The sequence below is a fragment of the Tupaia chinensis genome, unplaced genomic scaffold (assembly GCF_000334495.1).
Source record: "Tupaia chinensis unplaced genomic scaffold, TupChi_1.0 Scaffold000365_1, whole genome shotgun sequence".
NCBI lineage: Eukaryota > Metazoa > Chordata > Mammalia > Scandentia > Tupaiidae > Tupaia > Tupaia belangeri.
Window position 1 is genome coordinate 2,617,437 of NW_006159862.1, and position 12,666 is coordinate 2,630,102.

Consider the following 12,666-nt stretch of genomic DNA (forward strand, 5'->3'; position numbering starts at 1 on the left):
TTGGCCATCCCCCCAGGGGGTGATTTCTCGCTTTCTGTCTCTCCGTCTCTCTCTGCCTGTCTGGCGAGCGCACGTGCCCTGTCTTTAGTGGATTCACTGTGGGCAATGTGTCCGTGTAGCGCGTTGGAAAGGATCTCATGAACACCGCAGAATGGCGTGTAAATGGGTCAGCGTGGTGATGCCTGGAGCCGCCTTCCTCAGCGTGGGAGGAAGCAGGAGCCCTGTGGGGAGGGAATGCGTAGGTCGGATGGGGTCAGGCTTTTCCTATGAAGCTTTCCCTTATTGCTGTCCACGTGGACTCGATGGATTAGAGTCCGTGGCTACCGTCCAAGGCTCTCGGTATTCATCGCGATGCTCATTTGGCCCGTGGGAGGCCTTCCAGCTGGCTTCTCATCCTCGTGCCCTGACCCCGTGGTCCCTGCACGCACCCTGACCTCCGGGCTCATCAGGACCTTCCCGGTCTTCTCTCCAGGGGACGCGGGACATGCAGGCCGCCCTGGGTCTTCATCGTGCTAACCTCTCCTGAGGTGCCTTCGCTCCCAGACCCTCTCAGCAGACGTCACACACACACAGAGCCAGCACCGGGCCTAGTGGCCGAGGGAGCGGGTTCCACATGGCTGAGCACAGTTCAAATCCTCACCCCCGTTACAGTGAACTGTTCTGGCCTAGCATGGCCCCTGGACTCCCACGTTTGGATCCCTCTGGAGAAGCCGAAATCGTACCTGGTCGGCTGTTTTTATATATGTTTTCGAGCTGGTTCCTGGGTTACAGCCAGTCATGGGAGCCACATACCGGCCGGTCACCGTGAGCCCAGCGTTTGGGCAGCCTACCTTCCAGCCGTGACCAACGACCGCGCTACCCGACCCCCACTGGCGTTTCTGACGACACCCTCCTCCTTCACGCCACTCGGCACTCCCCCGTTCTGCCCATGCCGCTAGCCAGGGCCTGTAGGAACAGGAGGCCGCCTGATTTAAATCGCCTGCCCTTTGTTTGAATAAACTGTTACCTGTTGGTTTGTCTAAATTTGTTCTGAACACCCCTGCGGCTCGAAAGGCAGGCCGGGTGCGCGGGCGAGTGCACGTGCGCCCCCAAGTCCCCACGGGCTGGAGCACGGAGAAGGGCTTGTGGCCAGGGGCCATGCTGCACAGGGGTGCCTTCCTGCCCCTGTGTTTCTCTCTGGGATGCATATGTGCCCTCTGGCAAGAAAGAGAAAATGCCACATGACAGTACTCCAAAAAATACACGGGAGAAAGGAAGCGAAGTTTATTTTGGTACCAAAAAAATATGGAAATTCATGCCTAACTTTTTCATAATATACACTTTTAAAAAATTATTTATTTATTTAATGACATTCGTTATAATTATTTTTAATTGGACCAAAGAAAGAGAGAAAGAGAAAGTGGGAAAGCAAGTCACCAGGTCCAGGACTTGAACTGCAGTCGACCATGTGGGAATCCAGCACTTTAGGCCACCATGCCACCTGCTAGCCCTCATAATATGCACTTTCTACTTTTTTTTTTTTTTTGGAGAGGTTTTTTGCTATAGGGTACATGCACTCTCCAGAAAGACAGAGACAGAGAGACAGAAAGTGAGAACTCACCCCCCAGGGGGGATGGCCACGCCACAACCCCTTCTCCTCCATCCTCCTCTCGGGGTCTTGGGCACGCACGCACACGCGCCTGGCGTGATTCTCAAGCTGCTAGTTCAGAAACTGAACTACGGTGAGGCATGTGGGATCCAGGGCCTTAACCTCCAGGCCACCTGCTGGTCCCAGACACTGTCTTCTATAAAAAAGAAACGAAAGGAAGAAAAGAAATGTTGGGAGGATGTATGTGGATCCACAGTTACTGCAAAATAAAAGATAAAAAAAAAAAAAAAGGAAGTTGGGGGAAGGAAAAGGGGATAACCCTGAGCCAGTGGGAGGAAGAGCCACCCCAGGTCTGAGCTCACCTCCCAGCTCCTCCGCCCCCTCCCTCCCGACCCCTCCCTGGCTTCCGCCAGCCCCAGACCCAGGGGACAGGATGCTACCAGGCGCCTCTTTCCGGCTCAGTTTCAGCTGAGGTTTCAAAGCCTCTAAATGCTGAGATACGGGGATTGGGATCCGCCCCTCCTCAGAATCTGAGGGGCCTCCAGCCAGAAGTGGGGAGGGCTTCCCCTTAGGAAGCTGAGCACAGGTTTCCTGGGGCTTGTAGGCCAGACAGCTGGCTCCCCCCTGCCCTTTACTGCAGGCTGGGCCGCGTCCTAGAGAGGGACCTCACTCCCGGAGGTCGGCCGGCAGCCCTGGCGGCCAGATCGCGCCCCAGTCACTGCACGGCCACAGACCAGGGCCCCGCTCACTCAGCCAGGAAGCCAGGGCAGCGGCTGGGCATGGCACAGCTGTAAGGCAACTCGGGCCCCATGGGGAAGGTGCCAGTTCGAATCCTGGAACCTTCCTGCGCACACTGCAGGCCCCCGTGTCTATGATCCAGGCTGACCAAGACTGGGGGTGGGAGGTAGCAGGAAGACCCCCTTAGGGGTGCTACCTCTCTGTGTCTCTCTCATGGAAGAAATAAATAAACCAAAAATAAATAAATAAATAACCCCAATGCCCAGAGACCAAATAGGACCCAACGAATGGGACTTGACTAAGCGGGCCATAGAGGGGTGGGCACCCCCGCTGAGGCAGATGCTGGGGCCCAGGAGGACAAACAGCAGGAGCGGGCAGTGCAGGAGCAGCCGGCCCCATCACGGGAGCTGCAGCCAGGGCTCCCCTGCAGGCCCCTCAGCAGCTGCCCAGGGAGGGGAAGTCGGCGCTGGCTGTTGCCGGGCCACAGCAGAACCAGCCGTCACCCCTGGAACCCTAGACCCCTGTGGACAGCTGAATAATGGCCCCAAAGTCAGCCGTGACCTGACCCTCGAGCCTGGGACATTTTCCTTAGAGTCTTCAAAACCCTCATGCAGGGACCAGCAGTTGGCGTAATGGCTAAGTTGCTGGACTCCCACGTAGTTGACTGTGGTTCGAGTCCCAGACCCGGTGGCTTAAACTCACACCGGGCACGTGTGCATGTGTGCCCAAGATCCCGAGAGGAGGATGGAGAAGGGATTGCGGTGTGGCCATCCCCCTTGGAGGGTGATTTCTCACTTTCTGCCTCTCTGGCGAGCCCATGTGCCCTATAGCAAAATATGCATTAAGAAAAAAAAACTATGCATGGTTTCCCCTCCCCCCTTTTTCTTGCACCAAAATAAACATGTAGTTTTGGATGTTTCATGCCAGAAGGCACCAGAGAGAGGGAGAGAGAGAGAAAGCCCTTCTTCCAACAGGGCTTCCTTTCTCCTCCATACCCCTCCTGTCGGGATCTAGGGCACGCACATGCACCCGGAGTGTTTTCCAAGCGGCAGGGCTGGGATTCAGGCTGCTCATTTGGCCCTGTGCGTCCAACTCCCCTAACCACTAGGCTACAGAGCTGGCCCAAGACATTCGCCTGGAGACGGAAACAGGCCCTTAAACGGAGACCTCCTGGCTTCCTCCCCAGGAACTGGCCTCCGAGCAACAGAGAACAGAAACGCGAGCCTAGGGCCCGTAGGTGGTGTGGTGGTCAGGGCGCTGGACTCCCTTATGGCTGACCAAGAATCGAGTCCCAGACCTGATGATTTGAAAATCACTCCAGGTGTGTGCGTGTGTGTGCGTGTGTGTGTGTGTGCCCAAAATTCCGAGAGGAGAAAGAATGGAGGGGGAGGGATTGTAGTGTGGCCAATAACCTGGGGGGTCATTTCTCACTTCCCCTTTCTCTGTCTCCAGCAAGCACACGCACCCATGCCAAAAACCTACCAAATAATAAAAAGAAATTCAAGCCTTAGGTGCTCTCGAGAATGGTGGGGGTCAGAGTTGACGTGAGCTGAGCCGTAGGCCAGCTAGTGTGCAAGAGAGGGGTGCAGGGAGGAGGGGAGACGGGCGCAGGAGGAGGCGCGCTCCTGTGGGAAACAAATATCACACCCGGACCTCACGCTCTCCTGAGGGGCCGGAGATTGCCTGGGTAGTGAGGAAAATGCGATCCCTCAGTGGGGCTTAACAGCTGGGCGCCATCGGGGCCGGGAGACTTACCCAGCCGCTGCCATGCGGGGCGAGGGTGGGCGTCCCAGGGCTGCGCCTCCCTGGGGAGGACATGGGAGCCACTAAAATAATCCCGCAATCGTCTCTGAACACATCGAGAAAATAACCAGTGGAGATGCTCGTACCCAGAACTGCAGAAACACAGGTTTAAAACGTCCTCTTTCCAGCAAGAAAAAGCGCGCGAAGTGCGTAGAACAGGACAGCACAATCAGAAAGAGAAAAGGCAACGGAAATTGTCCATGAGAGAAGCCAAAATCCAGCTTTATCAGAAGAAGACTGCCGGTAGCCATCGCAGCGTTCGCAGAACTCAAAGAAATCACGATTACACCAGGGAACACGGGATGAAACTGAGAATTTCAACAGCAAGATAGAACTCATGAGAAAGGGCCCGATGGGAATGCTGGGGTTGAAGAGTACAATAACCGACATTTCTCTCTCTTTAAAAAAAATGCTAGGAGGCATGGGTGCTCGCCAGACAGACAGTTGGGCGGGGGCGGGGAGAAAGCACCCCCAGCAGGGCACGCTCACACCGTCCTCCTCCTCCTCCATGTCTCCATCCTTTCGGGATTTGGGGCACACGTGCAGACACGCCCAGCATGATTTTCAGGAGACCAGGTTCAGGATTCAAACCACACGGCTGTCCATGTGAGATCCGACTCCCTTAATCATTATTTTTCTTTTTAAGGAAGCCAGTAGGTGGCAGAGTGGTTAAGGCGCTGGACTCCCACATGGCCGACCACAGTTTGAGTCCTGACCCGGCAGCTTGAAATTCACGCCATGCGCATGTGTGTGTGTGTGCCCACGCTCACAAGAGAAGAGTGGAGGAGAAGGGACTGCAGTGTGGCTATCTCTCTAGGGGGTGATTTCTCGCTTTTTGTCTCCCTTCTCTCTCTCTCTCTGGCAAATGCATGCACCTTATAGCAAAAATCCCTATGAAGAAAGATCACTAAAGGCTTGAAAGTAGTTATGAACTGGGGCCGGCAGGTGGCGTGATGGTTAAGGGCCCTGGACTCCCATATGGCCGACTATGGTTCAAGCCCCAGACCTGGTGGCTTGCTTTCTCATTTTTTTCTCTCACTCTGTCTTCCTCTGGTCAAATTTTAAAAAATAAAATAAAGCGAAATAAAATGATTTGAAAAATAATTTTGAAAAAAGAAGGTGGTTATGAACAATAGAAGAAAGACCACGTGAACTTGTAGGTAGGCAGATGAGGTCACGAGGGCTGAGGGACAGAGAAAAAGAACTACAAAGGCGTCGGGCCTCAGAGAAGCGAGGGACGCCATCGAGCACGTCCTCCTGTGCATGCTAGGGTACCAGACAGGGAAGAGAAGGGAAAGGGGCCAGCAGGTGGCGTGGTGACTAAGGTGCTGGACTCTCACGGCCGATCATGGTTCAAGTCCTGGGCCTGGTAGCTGTCTTTCTTCTCTTTCTCTCTTTCCTTCTTTCTCTCTGGTGACCGCATGTGTCCTGTAGCACATTAAAAATAAGGACAAGGATAAGTAAAATTAAATAAATAATTCTTGAATAAAAGAGAGGAGGGAAAGTAGCAGAAAAAATACTCGAGGAAATAGTAGCCGAAAATTCCCCAGACGCGCTGGATCACAGTAACCCGCACATCCAGGAAAGTCAAGCAGGAAAAGCACAAAGCGAACCCCAGACAGACACCCTGGGTCAGAAGGACATACGTCCAAGAACACGCGAAGCAAGAGGCAGCTGGCTCCTTGCAAAAGAGCACGAAGGAGCCCAGCATTCGCCCTCTCGGAGGAAGCTACGGGGAGGACGGCCGTGGGAACACAGGCTGAGAATGCACAAGGAGGAAATAAACACAACCAGTGCAACAACCTGCTCGGCTAGAATCGCCTCCCTGCACGGCACGGCTACCTCTCAGGGAGGGACGGCACGGCTACCTCTCAGGGAGGAACGGCACGGCTACCTCTCAGGGAGGAACGCCAACTGCTTTCCCAGCCAGAGAAAGGAGAAGAGGTGCTGATTGCAGAACAGATCTACTGGGGATCCTGCCAGAAGCTCTTGTGGCTCAACGCCCGTGGCCCCCGATGGCAATCTGAACTCGCTCCAAGAGGCAAGCGCACAGGTCAAGGTAAGTAAGCGACAGTGGATGTGTTTCTTTTTTCTCCTTTCTTCTTCTTCTTTTTTAGAATTATTTTTATTTAACTTTATTTATTTATTTTAATTTGACCAGAGAGGGACAGAGAGAGAGAGAAGGAAAGCAGGCCACCAGGTCTGGGACGTAAACCGCAGTAGGCCCTGTGGGAGGGCACCCTTAACCAGCACGCCACCTGCCAGCCCCTTCTCCTTTCTTCTTCTAACTGACTTATAAAATCATTGGATAAAATAATATGTATATACTCCACCAGGCCTTTAACATATAAAAACACATTTGTTTAAAGGTTCTTGCCAAAGGCCGCATGTGCCTGCCAGAGCGGGGACACCTGGATCCCAGTGGCTGGCTGCGCGGTTGAGTCCGGGACCTGGCGGCCTGAAAAACATGCCAGGCGTGTGCACGTGTGTGCCTGAAATCCCGAGAGGAGACTAGAGAAGCGGTTGCGGGGTGGCCATCCCTCCTGGAGGGTGACTTCTCACTCCCCTCCCCTGTCTCTGTCTCCATCAAGTGCATGTGCCCTATAGCAAACAGAGAGAGGGAGAGAGAGGGAGAGAGAATCCCCTAGGACAGGCTAGGCTAGACAGTATGCCTGGCCATAAACCAAATCTTAACAAATGTCAAAGACGTAGTAATAAAAAGTGTGTTTTCTTTCCCTTCTTGGAGAGGTTTCTGCTATAGGGCGCGTGCGCTCACCAGAAAGAGAGAGAGACAGAGAGACAGAAAGCGAGAAATCACCCCCCGGGGGGTTGCCCACCCCGCAATCCCTTCTCCTCCATTCTCCTCTCGGGATCTTGGGCACGCACACACACGCGCCCGGTGGGAGTTTAAACCACCGGGTCTAGGACTCGAACCGCAGTCAGCTACATGGGAGTCCAGAGACATAGCCATTACACTAACTGCTGGTCCCGAAAGTGTGTTTTCTAACCATAGTGGAGTGAAATAAAAAATTAATAGTAGGAAAACAAATTAAACTCACAAATATGTAGAAATTAAACAGTACACACACTCCTAAATAATCAGTGAATCACAGAAGTCAAAAGAAATTTCAAAGGAAACTATAAAATATTTGGAAATGAATTAAAGATAGAAGGTACCAAAGCGTATGAGATATAGTCACATCAGTGCATGGAGGGAGGTTTCTAGCTATAAATGCCTATATTAGGAGAGAAACCAACAGCCTAAACCTTCATCTTCAGACTCTGGAAAAAGAGCAAACAAAAACCTAAAAGTAAGCAAGAGAATGGAAATAATAAACAGATAAAAGAATTGAAACCAAAAACTCGTTCTTTGGGGAAGAATAAATCAACAAAACGGACATGCCTTTAGCCAAACTGACCAAAAAAACTCACGCCACTAGAATTAGAAATAAGAGGGACCAGTGGAGGTGAAGGCTCTGGACACTCCCACATGGTCGACCACAGTTCGAGTCCCAGACCTGGTGACTTGCTTTCTCACTTTCCCTCTCTTTCTGTCTCTCTCTCTCTGGTCAAATTAAAATGAATGAATGAATAAATAAAATGAAATAGAAAGAATTATTTAAAGAAAAAAAAAGAATTAGAAATAAGGGTCACAGGCTGACCCTGTGGCCTGGTGGTTAAGGCAGCTGGATCCCACATGGCCGACCACACAGTTCAAGTCCCAGACCCGGAGGCCTGAGAAACATGCCAGGCACATGTGCATACATGCCCAGATTCCCAAAGGAGGGAGAGATGCAGGAGAACGGTTTGTGGCGTGATCACTCCCCATGGGGTGTTCTCTCTCCTTCTCTCTTCTCTGTCTCTCTCTGGAGAGCTCATGCAGCTTCTAACAAAAAGGGGGGCAAATGAAGGAGGGGCCACCCTGCGGTTCACTAGCTAGGTGCTGTGCAGAGGAAGCCAGATCCCACGTGGCAACCAGGGTTTGGACGCCGGCCCCGTCAGCTTCACGCTGGATGTGACCCCATTCCCAGGACCCCTAGGGGTTGAGCTGGAGGGTAAAGGATTGTGACAAGACTGGGGGTCTCTGCTGGGGGTGCTTTCTTCTCTCTCTCTCCCTCTGTGTCGTGTGTGTGTACTTCAGGCGTTAAAAATAATAGTGATCACAATAATAATATGGACAAGGTGATCAAGCGACAGGAAGAATGGGAGGGAGGCAGAAGGCTGGGAATAACTGAGACCTGGGGTCAGCCAGTGGAGCAGTGGTTAAGGCGGTTGGATCCCACATGGCCAACTGCATGGTTCACGTCCTGGACTGGCGGCTAGAAAGCCATGCTAGGTGCATGTGCATGCATGCCCCAAATCCTGAGAAGACAGTGGAGGAGCCATCTCCCGTGGGTGGGGGCTTCTCTCTTCCTGTTTCTCTCCTCTCTGTCTCTCTGGTGAGCACATGTACCCTATAGAAATGTTTTTAATTTTTAAAATTAAATAAAATAACTGGGATCTGGGCTGGCCCCATAGCCAATTGGTTAAGGTGAGCCAGGTCACACATGACCCGACGCAGTTTAAGTCCTGGCCCCAGTGGCTTGAGAAACACGCTAAGTGCATGTATGTGTGCACACAAGTCCCGACAGGGCGGGGAAGGAGCAGAGGGGACCGTGACATCCGAGTGCCCCACTGGGAGGTGCTGTCTCCCTCTCCCCCTCTCTCTCTGATGAGCACGTACACCCTCCGATTAAAAATTTAAAAAGAGGGACCAGCAGTTAGTGTAGTGGCTATGTCGCTGGACTCCCACGTAGTCAACTGCGGTTTGAGTCCCGGACCCGGCGGCTTAAACTCACACCGGGCACATGTGTGCATGCGTGCCCAAGATCCCGAGAGGAGAATGGAGGAGAAGGGATTGCGGCGTGACCATCCCCCCTGGGGGGTGATTTCTCGCTTTCTGTCTCTCTGCCTCTCTCTCTGTCTTTCTGGCGAGTGCACACACCCTATAGCAAAAACCTCTCCAAAAAAAAAGAAGACGTTTCTTCTCTGACTGGCTTTTATGTCTGTTCTAGTCTAAATAACCAAAAAAAAGAAAAAAATTTAAAAAGACTAGAAAGGTAAAGAAAAGAACTGAGATTCAAAGAATTGTGCTACAGATTAAATAAATGAATTAGAAACCAGCGAACATGGGGCCGGCAGGTGGTGTGGTGATTAAGGGCTCTGGACTCTCACGTGACCGACTGCAGTTTGAGTCCTGGACCTGGCAGCTTGCTCTCTCACCTTTTCGCTCTCTCTTGCTCTGTCTCTCTCCTTGCTCTGTCTCTCTCTGGTCAAATTAAAAAATAATAATAATAAAATCATTCTTTAAAAGAAAAAGAAAAAAGGAACAAGTGAACAGATACAGAATAAAGATCAAATTAGTTACATGAACAAAAGGCTTGAGAAAATCACGTGAACACAGAGGCAAAAGATAAAGAGATTAATGCAATGAGCAAGAAGCCATATGTAGGGGCTGGTAGGTGGCATGGTGGTTAAGGCGCTAGACTCCCACCTGGCTGACCGCAGTTCAAGTCCCGGAGCTGGCTGCTCGTTTTACTCCCTCCACCTGCCGTGGTGGGTCACCTGGTCTCCCGTGCCTGTGAGCGGCCTTGCAGTTCTAGACCAGCTCCAGACCGGCCACACTAGAGAACTCCGTCATGGTGACCAAACCACGCTCGCTCCAGTGAGGCCGGACCCTCCCTCCGTGTGCCCCCCTCAGCACGAGGCACCGCACGGGGCTTCCTTGCTCTGTATGGTTTTTGTTTAAGTTGGGGAGTTTATTAGGGAAACATGAGCGGCATAGACACCCCAAGTGACAGAAAGAAAACCCTGAAAACAGCCCTTCACGTCTGAGGGAGGGCCTGGCCTGACCTCCCCAAGGCGGCAAGAAAGGCAAGAAACAGGTGGGTTAGCACCAGCATTCTCCCTGCAGACACTCTACCCGGCGGGGCAGCGAGTCTTAGCCAGGACGGCTCCCCTCCCACCAAGGCGGGGAGGAGGAAGGACCGGCCAGGCCAGGACGGCTAGGACGCAGAGGCCACCTGGGAAAAAAGTCAGAACGGGAGAAAGGGGGCGGGCCTTCACCCCGGCTTCTGGCTCTGAAAGCCTCGGACCTGCCCACCAGCAGTTCCACCAAACGTGGCTGACACGGTAAAGTGCTCGTGTCTCCCAGAGTGCTTGGGCTTCTCCCCACGTGCCGCATCGCACCCAGATGGTCACGGCAGAGCCCAAAGCCACACTTCTGCGAAAAGAAACAAAAATAAAGCCTGGTGCTGAGGGAGAGGAGGGCGCCGCAGACGGCCGGGGCCTTGCCCACGGGGCTGGTTCGTAAGGCAGCTGCCCAGCTGCGGCGTGGCACAGCCGTGTCGCCCTGCTCCTACACTCTCACTGCTGCCAGTCTCGAACAACACACGCCAATGAGTTGAGGAAGTCTGGGGTTTTCTTTTCCCTCTTTCTTTCCTTTCCTTCTCTTTCTTTCTTCCTTTCCCCCCCCCCCTCTCTTCTTTCTTTCTTTCTCTTTCGATAGTGATTTTTGCTATAGAGGCCGTGTACTAGCTAGAGAGACAGAGACAGAGAGAAAGCGAGAAATCACCCCCAGGGGGGATGGCCACGCCACAATCCCTTCTCCTCCATTCTCCTCGCGGGATCTTGGGCACACACGCACATGCGCCTGGCGTGAGTTTTTGTTGTTGTTTGCTTTTTAAAAATATATATGTATGTATTTATTTATTTAATTCAATTTGTTATTGTTATTATTATTATTTCTCATTTAACCAAAAAGAGACAGAGAGACAGAGAAAGGGAAAGCAAGAAAGCAAGCTGCCAGGTACAGGATTCAAACCGTGGTTGGCCATGTGGGAATCCAGCGCCTTTAACCAACACGTCACCTGCCGGCCCACCAGGCTTGATTTTTTTTGGGGGGGTGGGGGGAGGGTTTTGCTATAGGGCGCGTGCACTCGCCAGACAGACAGAGAGACAGAAAGCGAGAAATCACCCCCCAGAAGGGATGGCCACGCCGCAATCCCTTCTCCTCCATTCTCCTCTCGGGATCTTGGGCGCGCGCACACACACACACACACACACACGTACCCAGCGTGAGTTTAAGCCACCAGGTCCGGGACTCGAACCGCGGACTCAGCGACATAGCTATTACGCCAACTGCTGGTCCTTCCCCCCACCCCCCACATGAGTTTTAAATCACTGGGTCCAGGACTTGAACCACCGTTGACTACAGGCAGTCCAGCGACAACCACTACACCATCTGCTGCTGCCAGGCCACGATTTTCTTGACTCTGCTGGTGATGACGGCACCATACTCCTGCCGGTCCGGTCTCGGTGAGTCTCCCGCTGCACTGGATCCTCTAGTCCTGCCGTGGCGGCTGCCTGACGGGTCCCTTTACATTATAGTTTCTCTTTCCTTGTGGTTAACAATTCTTTTCATTGATCTGTTTTTAGATTTTCACCATAGAGCCTGTGCGCTTACTATAGGAGAAAGACAGAGAGAGACAGAGACAGAGAGCGTGAGAATTCACCAGGAGGGACGGCCACGCTGCAATCCCTTCTCCTCCATTCTCCTCTCAGGGTTCTAGGCACACACATACACACGTGTGCCCGGTGTGATTTTCATGCTGCCAGGTCTGGGACTCGAACCATGGTCAACCATGTGAGAATCCAGCCACCTTAACCACGTGATCTGCTGGCACTAGCAGTTGGCAATTCTTTGTAGTGAATGTCTCCTCCTTAACCTATTGCATTGTATCCAATCTCCTGACGAGGTGCAGGCTGCCCCTTTCAGTAAGTACTGCACCCCTCCGACCTTCTCATAAAAACTACTGAAGAATAAAATCTGGCCAGTCTATAGATAAGTCAAAAAAAAAAAAAAAACCCTCAGAAAAAAGAAAAGCCACATTAAAGGGACTGGGAGTGTGGCCCAGCCGGTAGTGCAGGGGTGAAGGCGCTGAACTCCCACACGGCCAACCACAGTTTGGGCCTCAGACCCAGTGGCTCGGAAATCTTACTGAGTGCATGTGCGCATGCCCAAACTCCTGAGAGGAGAATGGAGGAGAAGGGATTGCGGTGTGGCCAACCCCCCTGGGTGCTGAGTCCTCGCTTCCCTTCTCTCTGTTTCTGGTGAGTGCACTTGCCCTATAGCAAAAACTAAAGGAGAAAGAAGAGAAAAGGAGGACTGGAGTGAGGACTGGCCCCATTTGGACACAGAACGGGAACCGAGCAGGGAGACGTGTCTGTAGACTGGAGTGTGACCACGCTGTGAAGGGCAGCAGCGTGAGGAGCAGCTGAAGGCGGAAGGGCTCCGTGTAAAAACAACCCAGTGGCCTACCCCTTGTAGCGTCCTCCTCTCTCTCTCTTTCTGTCTCTCTGTTGCTCTCTGAGGAGTGCATGCGCCCTTTAATTGAAAAAAAAAAAATAAAAGAATCAGCCTCGCCTGGTGGGGAGTCGGTAGCACACTGAACTGCAGCACCGGAAGCCACGTAGCTGGCATGGTTTGAATCCCTGGG